We start from the raw sequence: 19855 nt of genomic DNA on the forward strand, positions 1-19855 counted from the left end.
TTGGGCCCAGCCCAATGGGGCAGGAGCTGCCGATGTGGGATCAATGAGGAGCGGGCTCCCTCCCGAGGCCTCCCCTCCTCACTGGGCCAGGATTAGGGTTGTAGTGCTGGAGCAGAGAGGTTGCTGTTGCAGGTGGTTGGTGTCCCGCTTGACTACAACTTAAAATCATGTTGAAGAAGTGTTTAGTGTGTAGTGCACCCATTGAATCGAATGGCTACATCTGCCCCTAATAAAACCTTTTATCAGCCAATAGAGAAAAAAATTAATTGAAAAGGGATCCAAACATATATTTTCAAAAAATACTGCTATGGAAAATGGATGTTTTGTTAAGAGATTTAAGGGTCGGTTGGTGACAGGTGGCAAATTGCATCCTAGAGACTGAAGCTTCTCCCATATTGTCTGGACAAGCATCTGGGGGATATAGAGAAACAACAAGTGGCTTTGTTATTTGGGCCTTTGTGCTTGTTGGTATTATGACTTTAGCGTTTGAGATTGATAGATAGTTGTTAAAGCCAGGAAGGGCCATTATGATTAGAAGTCTGACCCTATGTGTAACACAGATCATGGAATTTTATCAGTGTCTCCAGAAGATATTTACAAGATCTAGCTGGTTATCCTTTCTTTCACCTACCCTTGAATGTATACCTCCTAAAAGAGTTAGGAGAATGTCAATGTGATCTAATGGTTGGAACATGGAGATTCAGGACAGCTTGGATTCTGGTCCCTGCTCTGGCAGTGACTCACTGTGGGGTCATGGGCAAGTCATTTCACCTGTGTGTTTGCCATTTTCAAAGTGGGTTCAATATGTACTTACCTCACAGGAATGTGATGAGGCTTTATAAAGCAATTTGAACATAACACCACTTGCCAGCCATATCATGTTTTAATTTTTATTTGTCTAATGAGTTTCCCCTTACAAACATTTAGGTAAAATCCATTATTTATTACTGCTTTGTTTCAAATTTTGTTTTTCCTTAACTGTGGTATTTATCCTGAGAATGAAAAAATAACAAATGTTATCCAAAACCTCAGCACATCCCAGAAGAGCGCTACAGTGTTCAATATAGCAGTAAGAACAAACAAATGATTTCAACAACCCTCATGCACATTCCAAAGCCATGAGAACAGACAGCTCAGTGGTTGATAAAATGCCTGTCCGATGATTTTGTAGGGCAGATTCAGGTAAGATGCAAAGTAATATTCTCCTTAATCTTTGCAGCTAAATATGAAAATGTGCTTTGTTTCCTTATTTTGAATCCAACATCCAGCTTTTCATTTTAAAATTCTGAAACAAAAGCTATGGTGCAAAAGTTCTTAAATGTAATTTGTATATTTTGTGTTTGTTGACTTGGCAGACAGAAGTGACCACACTTGGATGAGGAAGCTGTCAATTGCAACTTTAAAAAAAATCTTTATGGGATGAAACTGCAGAAATGTTCTTTTGAACATGTCATAGCTTTGTTGGAAACTGTTAAAATGTGTGTATATATATTTTTTGCAACAAGCTAGTGTGCACTGATTAAGCTGCAAGCAAGCTGGGAGGCCCAGTAAACAGAAGCAGCTGAGAATACCTGTCAGCTTTTCAAAAAGCGGACAAGTGTGATCTGTCTATAACATCCCATGGGATACAGGTTTGGAAAGAGGGTTATTATTTCCTCCAAGTCCAAAGCTAGAAAAGCTCTGAGCTGTTCTTTGCCAGGAACAACTAAACCATCATTAAGTTATTTAAAAACAAACCTTTTATAAAACTAAACAACACAGTCTCCTTTAGGATTTATTCTATTCTTTCTTTCCTGTTTCTCTCACTGATTTCCTTTCTCTTGGTGTATCTTGACTACAATGTTATAATTGGAATTTTTCCATGTTATACTTTTTTTAGAGGTTTCCACTGATACTTTCATCTCACGCCGTGTCTCTTTTTAAGAACTGGAATTTGATAGTGACTGTGCTACAAGGGAGGGGAAGCAATGGGAAGATTACCCCAGTGTCCAGTGAAAATTCCAAACTGGAAGGCTTAATATGGCAGAGAAAGAATGGGAAGAGCTAGTGGGAGTCAAGTCTAGAGATAGGGGATGACTAGCCTCCACTAGATATGTGCAAAGTAGAGAGGGGCCCATAGCAAAATCATCAATTCCAACATATTGACATTCACATTGGACACTACCTCCTCTGTAAAGTTCAAGCCAAAAACTCTGACTCTGGGTAACTTAAGAGCTGGATTGGATTCTGTGGTTTAGGCCCTGGTTGAACATAGATGGCACAAGTGTATAAGCCAGTTTAATTGAGGGAATTTTATCAAGCTTGAAACGAAGGCTCTGATTTAGCTAAGTTCTACATCATCAAACACACATAGTCTATTGGTGCCATTGTGCCAGCCAGAGTGACCAGGGTTGATGGTGTTGCCCCAGGCATTGTGTAGTGAAGTTCAGAGCTCTGGCTCAGTCCTGAGAATCCATGAATCTCTGAGGCAGCTCCGTGGATGGCGCCAGGTTGGATCAAGGCATGCATCCCTTTGTGCATCGATGAAGAATTTGAGAGCGGGATGTGCTGGGGTGTTTTGGTCCATCCTGGTGACATGGCTGAAGAACATGTCAAGCTGCTTTTGAATATAATGAGTGATTGGAGGAAGGCCAGATCTCTGCCTGACTGTGACACTTCACAAAAAGTCAAAGCACTTTATGCGCAGGTACTTCAGCACATGCTTAACTGGAACCTAATCCTACCCTAGTCAGTGAAGCGCCTAAGCCTCTGCTTACAGCTAAACATGTATTTAAGCTGTTGGCTGCAAACCAATAAACCAGTATTGCCACTCGTGTCCTTCATGGGGCGACGAGACGAGGGATATGCCATAACAAGTTTTAAAAAGATTTATTTGTTTCTAAGTTTTGACATAGCCAGTGTCATGGTAGTATCTGAGCACCTCCCACAATTATAAAGTACGTACAAAGATATATTTATCTGCTTTTTCTCCAGCCAGCAGGGTTAGGATTTGGTTTGTTCTCCATGTATTTTTGGTTTGGTTTGGTTTCCTTGGAGGTTTATTCATGTTGTTCTGTGGTATTCTCATGGGAAATCTAGGTCAAAGAAAGGGGTTTGGTCATTTGCTGTGAAGGAGCTGAGGGTCACTGTTACCTTTACTTGTTCCAGATTGGGCCAGTAGAGGAGAGAGCTCTATCTGCTGCCCATGCCAGTTTCTCTCTACACTAGCAGTTACATTGTTATCCAGAAAGCAGCTGATGTGGGAGGTTATGATCACATGTGGTGAAGTGGTACCTCAGGTAACCTGGGCCAACCCTGTTTAGGTCTTTGAAGCTGAAGAGCCTGTTGGTCACAGATAGGACCCTATAATTCTTCTGGTTCTCACACATCAAATCTAAATATAGACCAGAATTGCCACACAGGGCAATTTTAAGTCATGGGCTAGACTGGGGAGGGAAGGGAATGTTAATGACATACTCTGCATTTCATTTTATTGGCATGACTTACTACTTCCTAGCCAACCCAATTTTAAAAACTAAGATAACACCTCAGCTAACAATGGCTGTAATGACAAAAGCTGTGTAAAAGCCATTTCACAGCAAAGTCTGTTTCAATTCAAGCCCTGAGTTTTGCTTTGAGTTAGGGCTTACACAAACCTAAAATCGCAAAGCAAAACTTCGTTCAAGCCTTGAGTTTCATGTAGGTTTGATACAAAGGCATAAATTGTACCAGGCTGTTTATGAATCTTCGCATGTCCTTGATGAGAGTTCAAAATTTTGTAACAAAATCCAGGGAGTTTTGTGCGGTTTCAAGTTTAGTTTCAAACACTGATCACAGCTTTAGTAACACACACCCTCATCCACATGCTTTGGGACAGAAGGGAGGAGCTGCCTCTTGTTTTGTTCCTTTTACATTAAGTTTTGCACATTTTAATTTACATGAAATACTCGTGTTTTTTATGCCTTGGGCTAAAAATGGACACAAGCCACACACACTGAGGTGTGTATTTTAAGCTGCCCTGTGCAACTCCCACTCCACAGATCAGCAGCAGAGCTGAGAATGTCTGGGGATGGGCAGACAGGAGAAGTTGGCCTCTCTACTTGTCTAAATCCCTGGATGGCCACAAAGCAAACAGAAAATCCTGCCTCTACTTTCTGCTGCCAGTTCTCCCTACTGGACGATGGGATTGCAATTCAAGAAGGGACTTCAGGCTGCCAGAAAGGGCATTTGATGCTGATGCTGCAAGGACACAACACTGCTCTCACTTGTTTGCAGAAAAAGGAATGATTTCTGTGTGAATTCCTGCCTCCCCAAAGTCTGTCAGATGGGACTCCACACCAAAGCAAGTAGTGGGAGTTTGGAAATGACTACAAGCAATCTGAGTCCCTGTAAGCGTGTGGGATTCACCCCTGCGGCGCCTTCTTCTGGTCATCTCTGGGAATTAGCTCGTCCAGCCTCCGAAGCGCCCTCTGCAGGCCGGTGTCCCACCACTCGGCCCCCATGTCCCTCCTGGACCCGGTGCCCCGTTATCTGGGGTGCTGCCCCTTGGCAGTAACCCTTTCTCTCAGGGTCTCCCCTCCCCAGGAAACCCCCACCCACTATCTCCACCTCACCTCAGTATAAGGCTACTGCCAGTCACCACTAGCCCCCACTCCCTGGGGCAGACCGCAGTATAAGCCACTCATCACAGGCAAGGGGGTTTTGGACCTGCTGCCTTCTCTACAACCCAGTACCTCTATGGGGCCTTGGACAAGGCCCTGCAGCCTGGGGAGTTGCCAGCCTGGAGCTCAGGGCCGGCTCCAGGCACCAGCTGAGCAAGCTGGTGCTTGGGGCGGCAGATTGTTGGAGGCGGCATTCGGCCCAATCCTAGGGCGGCACGGCCGCTTTGTTTTTGTTTTGTTCTTGTTCTGCTCCAGCCTCCCTGTAGGGGGCGGCAGCGTGGAGAACCAGAGCGCCCTGCAGGGCAGTCCTCTTCCTTCCCTCCCCGCTGACCAGAGCGGAGCCCTCGCGGCAGGCAGCAGGAGGCGACGCAGCGGGAAGGGCTGTGTGGCAGCGCCCCTGCTGTAGCCCTGGCCGCCCCCTTCTCTTTCTCTCTCCCCCTCCTGCCCCCCCAGCCGGTCCCCCTGCACCCGCGCTCTGGCCGCGCTGCAGTTTTTTGTTTTTTTGTTTTTTGCTTTGCTGTTCTGGCCGCCCCGTTTTTGTTTGTTTGTTTGTTTGTTTTGCTTGGGGCGGCCAAAAAGCCAGAGCCGGCCCTGCTGGAGCTCCCCAAACCCTCTGGCTTTTCCCCAGCCCTGCCTTACTCTAGGTACCCTGAGCTTCCCAGCAACCAGGCCCCTCTCTCTCTCTCTCTCTCTCTCTCTGAAAGCAGAGAGAGACTGACTGCTCCCCGGTCCACTGCCCTCTTATAAGGGCCAGCTGCGACCTGATTGGGGCGTGGCCCAGCTGTGGCTACTTCCCCAATCAGCCCAGCCTAAGGCTCCCAGCCCCCTCCAAAGCTGGCTTTTAACCCCTTTCAGGCCAGGAGCGGGTGACTACCCCGCTACAGTTCCCATCACGCTCCCCAAGTTCAGGAAGGTGGTGCAAACCTTGGCTTGATTCCAGGGGAAGACGGAGGTGGATCACTCCAACTGCCTTGTTCAATACACTCCCCTAAATGGACCACTACTGGAGATAGAATACCGGGAAAGATGGACCATAGTCTGACTCAGAATGGCAGTTCTTGTGTTCATTATAGTGCTAGTGGCACCATTCAAATCCAAAACTATGTTTGGATTTGGGAGACCACCACAAAGTTCAGGAGTCTGTAGAGAACACATATGGGAAGTATCTTCCTAACTCCCATTAGTTAGAGGGTATGCCAGGAAGCATCAACGTGTAGTTCCTTTCCAAACCTCATGGCTTTGGCTGAGGTTTTTTCACTTTGGATTTTGAATCCCTGTAACACTGGATGTTCTCATTTGTCCATATACGTATCCAATTGCTTTCTAAACTCTTGGCCTTAATGATACCTTGTGACAAACAGTTCCACAGGCTAATTGTGCATTATGTGGAAAGGGCTGTTTCCCTGTCATATTTAAATTTGTTACCCTTCTTTTTCACTGAATGTGCACTGGTTCTTTATTTTGAGAGGAGAATAGAAGTGCTCATGCTCTTTCCCTGTACCATCTACATTGACCAAGTCGATCACAAGGTACTGCTAACATGTCTGCTACGGGGACACAGCAGGAGAGGATGGCCCAACACTACGGAATGGCTGCAATTGTTCCTCTTCAGCACAACTGAGATTGCGGTGATGATGGGTAATTGTTCTTTCTCTCCAAAGGTACTCATCTGCCAGGTCCTGCAGGGATCAATACTATCCCTGCTTCTTTTCAGTAACTACGTGAGACCAGTCGGAGACAGAACGTGAGACAACTAAAATGTCAGAAGGTGTGCAGCAAATTAGATCTTGGATGTTGAACAGCTGGTTCATACTGAACCCAAGACCAAAGTCATGCTAGCTGGAAAGGGGAAACCCTTTGAAGGACTGGTTGAGACCTTATGTCCCTCTTCCACTGAAAGTGTATAGCCCCCCATTCATGAAAGTGGTGGGAAGCCTTGAGATCCACCAGGTAGCATCGGTTTCTAAAAGTGCCTTTCACCTCCAGCTTGCTGGAAACTTGGTCTCCTCTTCACAGGTGAAGACCTGGGCACAGGCACAATGCATTCATCCCTATCAGGCTGGATTACTGCAATTTACTGTGTCTAAAGCTGAATGTCGTGGCAATGCAGAGGCTCCAGTTCATATAGAATATAGCTGCTCACTTGCTACATGTCTCAGCCTCTGTGAGCACCTCAGGCTTGTGCTCAGCCGTCCCTTCATTGGCTGCCAGGGAGCTTCTGATGCCATTTTAAGCACTTGGTTCTAATTTTCAAAGCAATAAATGGCTCAAGCCCCAGCTACATTAAAGACCAAATTTCGATCTATGACCCACTGCGATAGCTGTGCTCCTCTGGGGCAGTGCTAATCACAGAGCCCAGGATGAAGTGCCTGGGAACTAGGGATAAGGCACTCTTGGTTGAGGGGATCCAGGTCTGGAACAAACTTCCCAAGGAGATCAGGTGAATCCAGTGTCTGACCGTGTTTAGAAAGTGCTGCAAAACCTTTCTCTTCCAGAAAGCCTTCCCATCATGCCTCTTAGCCAGGGATACTCTGTGGAGACCACTAGGAACTTGGCAATTGCTATTTATTTTTACATGGAGGCTCTGAGCTACTAGGATGGGCAGCAGCATAAAATTCTGAAATGGATGTAAGCCCCTTGGGGTAGGGACCATGTTTTTGTTCTGTGTTTGTACAGTGCCGAGCACAATGGGGCCTGGTCCATGACTGGGGCGCCTAGCTGCTATGATAACACAACGGATAAATAGTTTGTCTGCTTTTGTCGTGTCACTCTGATTTGACTCTTTTTCTAAGGTAAACGCTCCTAATCTTCTCAAGCTATCTCCATATGGAAGATGTTCATACCTCAAATCACTCAATACCTGCCTGTGAACCAGTCCCTCTGAATTTTTTTTTTTTTTTTTAAATATAGGGAGACCAGAATGCAATATAGTAACTGGGTCACAGGTACAGCTGCACCACTGATTTGTATGATGTTACAATTTTCATTATTGTTCCCTATCCCCATCCCTATGCATCCCAACACACTGGATAAAATTCACACATGTGCTACAGTATATATTGGAGATTAGTTATGCAGGGGAGAGTAATAAAATCAAAGATTTGCAGCATCCTCAGATGTTCAACGAAAGGTTTCTCAAAAACCTAAAAATAGCTTCTTGGAGTTGGGGAGATTTCAGGCCAGGTTTGCATTTTTAAAATTCTTGCTTTCCCTTATTTGGACATGCAAAATGGAATCCAGAGTCCCCAGGGATTCAACTGTACTGGGGTTGAGCTGTGTTGAGATGAAAGTAAATGCTTTCTATGTCTTAGACACATTGCTAAATATGGGTTGCGTTAATAACAAATGAATCAGTTTTCTGGCAGAGCTGAATACAGTTTTCCAATGTCTTCTAAGTTAAGAAAGGCAGCAGCTCTTTTGTGTCAAACTAGGTAACCAGAGAGCAATTATATCCAGAACTGGGGGACTATGCTGTTCACATCAATGGCAAAGCTCTTGTTGACTTCAGTGAGAGCAGGTTTGGGCCGAAGACTGACACAATTATATAAAGGAAGATTTAAAGCTAGACTGGAGAAACCAAAGAATCAGGCTTTTATTATTAACTGGCTCCTTTGATCATATTACTTTTTAAATGTTTAAATGTAAACAGCTAACTTAAGTTTGAAAAATAGAAGCTGAGGGAAACAGCAAGCTTCCACAGAAAGCTCAGAAATGTTTCCAAATAAAATATTTGTTTTTCCTCACTTTCCCTTTTAAAAAAAAATTTCTCCACCTTTTCCTTGGAAAAGAAGGGGAGAAAAAAAAATAAAGGGTTGGGGCAGAGAACCCATATTTCCAACAACAGAAATGAAACAATGAAAAATTCATTTTGAAATGAACATTTTAAATTTCAAATATCATGTCAAAAATTGAACTTCCTTGAGGGAAGAGAATAGTCTTCTTCTTCTTTTTTTTTTTTTTTTTTTAAACTCCATTCACAGTGGTGCTGAACACTTAGTTAATGTCTGTACAGTGCTTTTGAAAATATAAAGCACTACAAAGACATTGTTGTTTTGACTGTTAATGGTACTCAGCCTCCTTTATAAATTGCTTTGAGATATACAGATGAAAAGCTCTGTATAATATCTATTCTGACTTTGACATGCAGTTTTGACTTTGGTATACAAATGAGACATATTAGTAATAGAATTACAGAATCCTAGGACTGTAAGGGACCTCGAGAGGTCATCTAGTCCAGTCCCCTGCACTCATGGCAGGACTAAGTATTATCTAGACCATCCCCGGCAGGTGTTTGTCCAACCTGCTCTTAAAAATCCCCAATGATGGAGATTCCACAACCTCCCTAGGGGCAATTTATTCCAGAGTGGTTAAGCCCTGGAATAAATTGCCTAGGGAGGTTGTGGAATCTCCATCACTGGGGATTTTTAAGAGCAGGTGGGACAAACACCTGCCAGGGATGGTCTAGATAATACTTAGTCCTGCCATGAGTGCAGGGGACTGGACTAGATGACCTCTTGAGGTCCCTTCCAGTTCTATGATTCTATTATTATCATGTCTCGTTTGCATGCCAAAGTCAACATTTTCAGAAGTGGCCACAGATTTTAGGTGCCCAACTTTGGCACATCTTGATTTTCAGGGATTGCTGAACATCTGAAGGTCTAAATTATTTCAAGTTGAATTATCTATGGTTCAGCTCTTGCTAAAAATTATGCTCCAGGCATTTTAAGTTGTGCATATAGAATCAATGACTGCTTTTGGAAATTTTCACCTAAATTTAATGGCGTGTCTGGTGCTCCCATTATTCCTTTTGTCATCTGAAGGCAAATTGCTATTACAAATGGGTAGCTGCTTAGGACAGGTGTACCATACACCACGGTAATTTTTAACTTGAAATATGTATTATGGCCTGGGCCAGATATAGATAAGAGCACTGGATGGTTGAGGGTCAGAATGCCCTAAGTTTCAGAGTGGTAGCTGTGTTTGTCTGTATCAGCAAAAACAACGAGGAGTCCTTGTGGCACCTTAGAGACTAACAAATTTATTTGGGCATAAGCTTTCGTGGGCTAGAACCCACTTCATTGTGCCCAAAGAAATTTGTTAGTCTCTAAGGTGCCACAAGAATGCCCTAAGTGTGCAGTTTGAAAGGGTCTTGGATTTTCATCTTCCATACTTTCATCATGCATCCGGTACAGAAAGGCTTCCTCCTGCTGTTGTGAGATGCACTTTTTTTTTTTTTTTTTTTGTCCCCCAATTACTCATTCTATCCAGAGACAACCTTACATTTTAGGTCAGTTACTACATCTTCTCATGCATTCTGGGGTGTATAAATTTGCAGGGGTGGGAAAGCAACTGGGATGTGGCACACACATTACTTCACACAGGGTCAAGCTGTGCATCAGAAATGAAATCACCTCTGTAATCCCAGTGGGTTTTTAGTGAACTTCAGTTACACAGTTACCAGCTCTCTGGAATTTCAGTTTCTCCATATGTGCTGCCTCTTTTCTGATTGTGAGCACAACCCACATTCTCAGTATCTGGAGACACTTAGCCAGGCTTTCTCCATGCAGCCTGGCTGTGCCCACATATTGAGATGCAGTGAGACAATGCTTGGATTCATTTCTGGAATGTTTAAGGCATGCCATCAAACCCACTCCTACTCTGAATTTGTTTGGAGAAAGCACTTGCAGACCAAAGGGCCTCTCTGCCTCTGATAAATGTGTGCCTTTACGGCTAAAATATTTATGGGGTGGAATGTGCCTCCCTTTCAACATTTGACCTGTGATGAGAAGCTATGTTCGAAGCATTGTTTTAGGAGAAAATAGGATTGAGTGTCCATCCATAGCCCAGAGGTTTTGTATGATACGTTGTCAGTGCTCCTTTATAACATGCAAGCTTCTTTACTGTCATTTAATATATTTATTAGCAAAAAACACTGAAGCTTTCATACAAAATCATCGGACATAAATGTCCTTGCTGAGCCCTGGTTCAAATCCCTTCAAGTCAAGTCTCAGTGTTCTGTTTTGTTTTTGTTTTAGCAGCACTGCTGCTAATTATAGGCAGTCTTAATAGGTATCCTGTATCTATTATCCTTTTACATGCCCTCCATCTAATGGAGTGATGGGAGCTGTTCCATCCCCACAGCCCATCAGTGCCACTTTCTATCAGCGAAAGGATGAGACTGGAGAGGAAGAAATCCAGGTTGAGTTATAAGTATGCTCCTCAGACAGCTACAGCTGAAAACACCACAATGGGAGAAACAATTGGAATGAAGCTGAAGGAATTATCTGATGGAAGGAGGATTGCTTCAGTGTGGGGGTCTTACAGGGTGGGAAGTAGATTGAGGGAAGGGAATTGGGGCTTGTCTACACATAAGTTAGTTCAGATTAATGGTAGAGTGTGAATTTAAAGTGGAATATCTTTTCTAGAATAGCTCCATGTAGACAATGCCTTATAGGGTTTTTTGAAGTTGAGATAGATGGACACAAGAAATGAGCAGAAGGAGGGGGAAACATGCTTTCTCCTTGGAAACAATAATACAGGTTTAGGAATATCAGACTGTGGCTATATTTAGTTAGATACAACAGCCATCAGTCAGCTGCACTCATAGGCTATGTCTACACTGGCAATTGAATGACAAAACTTTTGTGTTTCAGAGTGTTAAAAAAGAAACCCCCCGAAAGACACAAGTTTTGCAGCGACAAGTGCCAGTGTGAACAGCGCATTGTTGGCAGGAGCGTTCTCTTGCCAACAACGCGAACGCCGCTCGTTGGGGGTAGAAGTTTTTTGTCGACACGAGAGCCAACGAACAGCAGCTACACTGTGCGCTTTAGCGGCACAGCTGTGGCAACACAGCCATGTCACTAAAAACTGTGTAGTGTAGACATAGCCATAGTGTAAGGGACAAAACTCACAATGCTCAAGGCTCTGAAACAAACCTGGCTTCCAGTCCACTGGCCTCAAGTGGCAACTATGAATAAGGCACTGGAGCAACACCAAGTTAATTGTGGCACATTAACTATGATTACAACTACAGCTGGTGAAAAAAAGTTTGATAGAGCAGATTTGTCCAAAACAATGCAGTTGTGTCAAAATTGAAACATTTCTTGGGAATGTGTCTCTTCCAAGGATGTTTTTTATGGGAAAAGAGAATGATTCATTTACACTTTCTCAATTCTTTTTGGTGATGTCAGACCAATTTGTTTTGATAAGAGAAAAATATTTCATTTCAATAATGTGTCATTTTGATAAGGTAAAACCTTTCATTTTGACTTTGTCATGTCAATTTTTTTACTTTTACTGTATTATATTTTTTGTTGTAATAGTATTTGAATATAATAGAAAAGTCAAAATGATGACGTTGAAACAATGTTTTACTTTATCAAATGACATCATTTTTATTTAAATGAAATTATTTGACATTATCTACTCAGGATGTTTTGATAGGACCAAATCAAAATTCAGATTTCTGGCCAGCTCTAGTTATGATGAAACCTCGGTGTCTAATGTATTTAGCCTAAAGTGCATTCGGTGTATTTTTTTTTTTTAATTGTAAGGGTCAGACATGGCAGTTTGGCCTAACAAAACATGAAAAAATGCAATACTAAGGGAGCTAGAGGAGATGTCCAAAGACAAGGATAGTGACATGCTAATCTTATGATAAAGCACTTAGCTTTTGATGGGGTCAGGTGGGGTGGGGGATAGCAGTGGGACTCACCCAAGTTCCGCCTACAGAATGTGCTCTGCCGATCTGAGTGATGAATATTTGATGCTGCTCACTGTAATTTGTGCCAATATTTAAAACAGGACTGTGTTGATGCTTGGCTCTCCTTGAGTTCTGTCCTACCTCAGTGGAGATTCATATGCCCAAGGGCTCTTCTGGGCTCCTTAGGTTTGGTTTGCCTCTTAATTGGGGTGGGGAGGAAATAAGTGGTGGTATTTTACACACACAACCCTCTTGCAGAACCAAATTGAGATGTCACTCACAGTGAATTGTGCAGATCTGTGACCCTCCCCCGCTTCTTTCATGAAGAATGAAATTGTTAGCCATGTTAACATTTAAATAATCATCACTGGGCCTCTGAATAAACTTCTTTCTCAGAAAAATGCGACAGTTCACTCTTCTCGGAATTCTTGTGCCGAGCTTTCTGCAGGATCCTCTGTACATTGGTTGCACTTGGTTCACCTTTTTTGATGGGGCAGGGAGTGCATTTATTTGCAACTTTAACAGCTAGAGATATTTTAAAAATGATAGCTGAGACTCTGGAGAACAAATAGTAGCTTTGGAGAGGTGTTAGTGTGGCATATACACATGTACTGGCTGTTTCCAAGCTCTGGCCTTTAAACAGTAAATAATTAGCACCATGGCAAAATGGATGTAATCTTTTTTTTATTAATGGTTCCCTCTAATTCACAATCCTTCTCAGTTTATGCTCAACTTGCTTAAAATACACATAGAACATGAGTGAATTGGTGCTTGAGGAATGTCTTAATGGACGGAAAAATCAGGAGATTAGAAGATTAAATAATTAACATATTTCTGCTGGGAAATTAATAGTGAGAGAAGAGAAGTGAAGTGGGAATCAGAACTCACTGAACTACATACCTAACTTTACAATAACTAAGAGCCAGTTCCCAAGAGGTACTGAGCACCCACAACTGCCAGTGGATCAGCCCCCCAGGAGACTTAAAAAATATTCTAGGATTATGAGTGTGGAGAAAAAACATTAGGGCCTGAGAAAGGGCATATTTCTCCAGTGGAATTTGAGAGCTACTTTCCTCTCTCTATTTTCATCTTGCATAAAAATGCTTGAATTGGAGCCAATCTGTGGCCACTTGAATGCCAGACAATATTGCATATTTCACATGTGCCAGCTTTCTGTTTTTGTGTTAGTTTTTGGTGGATAGGTCCAAAACTGAGGCTTCATTTGAAAAAGGGAGATCTGGGGTTATGAACCTTCATATGACTAGAAATGGTTTTCTATTCATTCTCCTACCCCCCCCCCTTTTTTTAAACATACCCCTTCAACATTGGGACACTAAACAAACCAACATTGACTTCGTACAGCGCACCCACAAAGTGAAAAAGACTGTAAGCAAGACCTAAAAGGACTAGCCTGGTTTCATTGCCTGTGAAATACAAAAAGTAAATAAACACCATCAATAATGACAAAAATGCATTTTTAATAAGAGTTTTTAATAAACTAGGGAATTGCTATATAAACAGGTAGTAGCATCAGTGAAGGAGTGAGCTGAGACCACATATTTAAAAAGAAAATCCAACACACTTTAATGCAGCCAAAGTCCTCATATGGTACTGTGCCTACCTCCCACGCATTTTATAACAGGTGGTCCCACCCTCAAAAGAATGTTTAGTTTCAATTTCCGTTACTCCAGGAGCTCTCTGTACCTGCAACCTGGTTGGTGGGGGAGAGGAATTATATACATGACTTTTATATTCAGCGTCCTTTTTAAGAACTATGGGGCAAATCTAGCTTTCACCTCTGTACCTCTAGAGATTCCCACATCCTGATAGCATAACTTTTGCCACATTGGGGAGGAGCTGAGGTAGCCACTAAGATGGTGCACAGAACTCAGCCCCATCTTGTTGGGGGTCCCTATGTGGCCTGTGCAGGACAAACACAGCAAACATTATGGCTCCTAGAGCTTAAGCAAGCAGAGCGTTAGGCCTTGGCTACACTTGAGAATTCACAGTACTGCCACGGCAGTGCTGTGAAGCGCGAGTGTAGTCGCGCTGCCAGCGCTGCGAGAGAGCTCTCGCAGCGCTGTATGTACTCCACCTCTCCGAGGGGAATAGCTTGCAGTGCTGTGAGCGAGTGTGCAGCGCTGTATGTACTCCACCTCTCCGAGGGGAATAGCTTGCAGCGCTGCAAGTGAGCGTGCAGCACTGCAGGCGCTGATTACACTGGCGCTTTACAGCGCTGCGCTCGGGGGGCGGGGGGGGGGGTTTCACACCCTTGAGCACAGCAAGTTGCAGCACTGTACAGCGCCAGTGTAGTCAAGACCTTAGATACCTGAGCCTGTTTGGTAAGAGGCGGAACTCTGTTTAATCTAAATAGATGCTCTTATTTTAAGTTTATGGACTAAATCCTGCCCTGATACAAGGCAGAGGGATGGAGACTTTAAACCATTTCTTTCCACCATGGGCAAGTGTAGCTCACTGGTCAGTTAACTCAGGGCCGGTGCTACCATTAAGGCAAACCAGGCGGTTGCCTAGGGCACCAAGATTTGGGGGCACCAAAAAGCAGTGCCCCCAATTTTTTAGCTCCTCCCCCCCCCCCCCCGCGGCAGCTCCACACCCCAGCTCATCTTTGCTACGCCCCCTCCCTGAGTGCGCCGTCGCCGCTCCACTTCTCCTGCCTCCCAGGCTTGTGACGCCAATCAGCAATGTTTTGACATTGCTACTGGCAGGGCAGCACTGGGCATCTCTTCTGAATTCTTGAGTAGTTTACATCAGCCTTAAAGGTAGAAGCCAGTGTGAATGTATTCACTTGTTTTTATGAAAGTGCAGCTCACCTTTAAGTTGACTTGGAAATACCTAGCCAATGCAAATGTGATCTTCCCACCTCTACTTGCTTCACATCTCCCTCATCCCTCCCATTGTTTGTTGTGTCTACTTGTTGTCATGGTTTATTAGATTGTAAGCTTTATTGGAGCAGGACCATGTCTACCTGTGTGTTCGTATAGCATCTAGCACAATGGGAATCTGATCGTGACTGGGGCCTTTGCGTGCCACCTCAAGATAAAGAATAATAGTGGTAACTATGGACTATTCAGACCAGAGCAATCTGAAGTGATTAGTTTAGTTATTTGGTTATAAAGGGCTCTCCAGAGCATAAGTGCTAACTGAGGCCAAGAAACTTTGGCATGAAAATCAATTATGTGCTAGGATTTAAGTAGCAAAATTAGATATGCTCCATGGAGGCAGCACATAAATTTCATGGAGAATGAATCATGGTAATCCTATTGTGTGGAATTTATGTGCTATCTTCATAGGTAACAGAAAGATGGCAAAAACTGCAACAAAGTAAGAGAAGGGCAACAAACACAATACCAACTACGACTGAAGGAGCTGATTTGGAAGGAGAGGAAGATATGAAGGGTGAATAGGACAAGCTGGAGGGAAGTTCTTGTGGAAGTCTCAAGGTGAAATAATTAGCAATAATGGAATGAAAGTGAGCAAAAGATTATTTAGGTAGGATATCAGGAAGAATGCCCCAGGCTATGGAGTGGTCGCTCGAGGGGAAATTATGGCAGCTTTGTTGTCAGAGACAATTTAAAACTGGACTAAGTGGAGCAGTGAAGACTATATTATGGGAACCAATAATGCACTGTCCGGATGGGTGGACTAGATGACATAACAGGCCTTTTCCATCTTCCAATTCTATGATACACTAACATAGGAATTGGCTAAGCTTGAATGTTCCTCCCAAATCCTGCCCTCCATGTCGGCATAGATGAGCATGTGTTATATGATTATTCACGTCAGCTGCCATATTAATAGAATGCTTTGCTATTATTACAACTGCAGCCTAACTGGCAACAGCTGAAGAGCTATTGCCATTTTGAATGGGTGTTGCACAGTCTCCTAAAGCCGTGGAGACATTCCACACTGTACTGTTGGGTAAGTATTCCCTCAGAACAGGGAGCTTCCACAGCTGCTGACTCACGGAGTCTTTCAGAGCTGTTGAGGGCCAGCAGCTCTGGCAAGTCTTTTGGATGGTGTAGGACACTGTACAGCAATGTTCCTAAAAACTTCAACAATAACAGTTGTAAAAGCATCTAACTCACACTTGTGATAGAAAAGGAGCAGCAGGTAGAGGGGGAATGGCCTCTGGAGAAAAAAATGTTACAGTGCATCTGTCAAAAGCCAATGGCTGAAGGAACTTGAATCCAAAAACACAGGGCAAGGGCTAAAATGTCCTAAAAGGATTGACAAATCTTAATCTGAAATGGGAACCAACCTGATCTAAAATCCATGTACAAGAAAAGCATTTTCAAGAGTTCCTAGGGTGGTCAAAGCTGCTCTCCTAATGCATTCTGGCCAATGGAGGTGAGACAGTTTGGGGAATCTGTCCATATAACTTCTGAATTGTATGTGAGATTATTAAATCTTTGTGTCAATCACAGGCCCCATTTTGAATATGCAGCCTTTTGCCTTCTCTGTTCTCCTTTTTGAAATTCTTTCAAAGGGTAGTGATCCACAGCTAACAGAGTCATTAAATCTCAATGGTCTTCCATTCAAATACAAACATCCTAGGGAATAGGTTGGCTCCCACCTGGAGGAACTGGTTTGGCAAGGAAGAGGTCACATAGCAATGGTGTCATCTGCTGGGGGTCTGGGATCACCTGCAGAGGTTGATCTGTGAATCACATGACAGAGGGACCAGAAGGTTATAAAAGGCCAGGATAAAAGATCTATGTGGTGTCTTCTGCCATTTTCACCAGTTCAAGCCACATGCAGTGTCTGGACTCTGTTCAGACTGAATGCTTAAAGCTCCTGGGGGATTCAGTGTTTGGATCCCTTCACAGCAGTCTGGTGAGAGCCCAAGACGGGGAGCACAACTAGATCTGTGACAAGAAGTCATTAATTTTCAAAAAAACAGCAGACACTATTTTAAAGAACTGAACTATTAGTTTAAATATGCTTCTGGCTGAGCAAGTTCAGCTTAAGGCAAGGCAATGTAACTGTCCTATTGGTTTGTACTTTTGTGTCAGCTTAAACCTAGGGGAAATAAAGTAACATAGGCTTTGCTGAACCACATTAGACGTGAGTTTAAGTCCAGAGTCCTGCCTCCAGGGGTGGTTAACAGCCAAATCTTTAGAGAATAGTGGAAAAAATCCTATAATGAATCCGTCCCATCGCTTGATGTTGTACATGTGGAAGAGGGGAAAGAGTTTCTTTACTAACCCCTCTGTTGATCGGATTACACCATGAAGCATGAAATGTGATTACCCTTGTCCAATGTTTGAGTTAGGGAGCGTGAGGAAAGACTCAGTGCTGCAGCTCGGATGAGGACAAAGCTGCAGTAGGAGGAATGGACAGATGGAGACACATGAACACACAAGTTTCTTTAGCATGTCGAGGCATAAATACAGCTTTCTTTCACACACCCCACCCCGTAATTAAATGTTCATAGTTGAAAACACTAGGGTTCTATTGAGCAGAGATTAATATAGGTCTAGGATGTGAGAAGTCCTTCATAATGGAGGCCAACTGAGTGATGTGCTGGTACCTTTCCTTAACCCATGAATCAAATAATTCTTGGATGAAAACAATCCTGAAAATGAGTGTTTAACTGTCAGTCTTCATACAGAGCCAAGCCATTTTTGATAAATTCCCTCAGATACTTTAGGTCTAACTTTCAGTCCAGCATTACCTGGTAGCTCAGCTATTTGTGGACACAATATTATAGGTGTGAATAACTGTTGGGGCATTTTTGCATTTGCAGGTCTTTTAACCCTCAGATGAGGTCACTTAAATGTCTAGCTTCCTGATTGTGCCTACAGCTTACAGTCCAAGGAGACCAATGCCAAGCCCTTTGTCTACTGTTTAATTCAGCAGGTAAGATTTTTTTATAGTGAGACCTGATGTCTTTGTACATTTAAAATGTGTCTGCTTTGGCACAAGTATTTATCAGGCCTGCATGTGCACATTAGGAATTGGTGCATGAAAATAAGTATTATTTGTGTAACAGTAATGCCTAGTGCTAGGTTTATCCAAATAAATTGTAGGAGACCCTGCTCTAAACAGACAAAGGTCAGAGGGAGAGTAACCTATTGACTAGACCAGGGGTCAGCAACCTTTCAGAAGTGGTGTGCCGAGTCTTCATTTATTCACTCTAATTTAAGGTTTTGCGTGCCAGTAAAACATTTTAACATTTTTAGAAGATCTCTTTCTATAAGTCTATAATATATAATTAAACTATTGTATGTAAAGTAAATAAGGTTTTTAAAATGTTTAAGAAACTTCATTTAAAATTAAATTAAAATACCAAGCCCCCTGGACCGGTGGCCAGGACCTGGGCAGTGCGAGTGCCACTGAAAATCAGCTCACGTGTCACCTTCGGGGCGCATGCCATATGTTGCCTACCCCTGGACTAGACCACAGTGCTTCCCTATTTTAAACCATTTCTGAATGAAATGGCAACAACTGTGCATGCAAAAATAAGTACACAAGTATGTGCTGACTCTGGGTTGGCTTGTAAAATCTCTCTCTCTTATCAAGAAACAATTCCAGTGGTCGGTTTTGTTATTGTCCTAACATGGACAATTTACATCTATGCAGTTGTGAAACTCAGATCATTGCTGGCAAGATCTCTAACTCTTTTCTTGGATTCAATATGGTCATTTGAGCGGTGTGAGCATTGCACAAAGAAACCCCAAACCATGCCAAATTTGATTTGATTTGTTTCAGGTTGATACATGCAAACAAAGCCAGCTGAAGTCTAGTGGATGCCATCAAGCTTTCACTGAAATGCAAAGTGAAACTTTCTGTTGCTTCTTTATAGGTACACATTTTTCTAGACTGACTTTCATGGCTGTGCACTACAATTCTTACAGGTGGTGGTATAGTTGCTCTGCTGGATCGACAGAATCATTGCAAAGTTATGAGCGGTGCCAATCGCTTCAAAAAATAAGGGAGACACAATTCATGGAAACAAACCAACTAATCCGTGACCCTGCTTGCTTAATAATTCACCCTCTAGACATGGGTAGACACTGCAGCACACAAACCATCGACAAGCCATGTCATACAAATTAAATCCAAGGCCAAACCTTGGAGACGTGTAGTCCTATTACACACAGTCTGTGCTCAAGGAAACTCACATAGGAAGAAATCTAGGATTTAGCCTTCAGTGTGGATCTCATTTTAGTCTAGCTGAGCACAACATGATGTTTCTGTGCATCAGGGTTGATGGTATATGCACCTGTACTCCCCCTGTATGGTCCAGCAAAGGCTTCTGGGCTTCAGTCTCACCTGGCTGTCACCTCTCTTGAGTGGAGACATGTCTCACGCCCTTCTGACCGGAGTACTTCCAGGATGCACAGTCCTCTGAGTACACTGTAATATCCCAGCAAGCAACTCTGCCTAAGCAGGCCTGCTTACTTTCTCTTTAGCTCTTTGAGCAGGGGGTTGGACTAGATGACCTCCTGAGGTCTCTTCCAACCCTAATCAGGAGCAATCCTTCAAAACT

The 19855-nt window shown here is 43.2% G+C and overlaps 1 long non-coding RNA gene across 1 annotated transcript in view; it reads left to right on the forward strand.

Moving 5' to 3' along the window:
• The first annotated feature begins 1122 nt into the window (after nt 1-1122).
• The window catches only part of LOC117887975, a 52566-nt gene continuing 33833 nt past the window's right edge, over nt 1123-19855 (forward strand). Inside the window, exons 1-2 of the long non-coding RNA XR_004648237.1 lie at nt 1123-1182; nt 18110-18222. This is a non-coding gene — a long non-coding RNA (uncharacterized LOC117887975). The remainder of the gene's footprint in view (nt 1183-18109; nt 18223-19855) is intronic.

This window comes from Trachemys scripta, chromosome 1 (genome assembly GCF_013100865.1).
Source record: "Trachemys scripta elegans isolate TJP31775 chromosome 1, CAS_Tse_1.0, whole genome shotgun sequence".
In the NCBI taxonomy this organism is placed as follows: Eukaryota; Metazoa; Chordata; order Testudines; family Emydidae; genus Trachemys; species Trachemys scripta.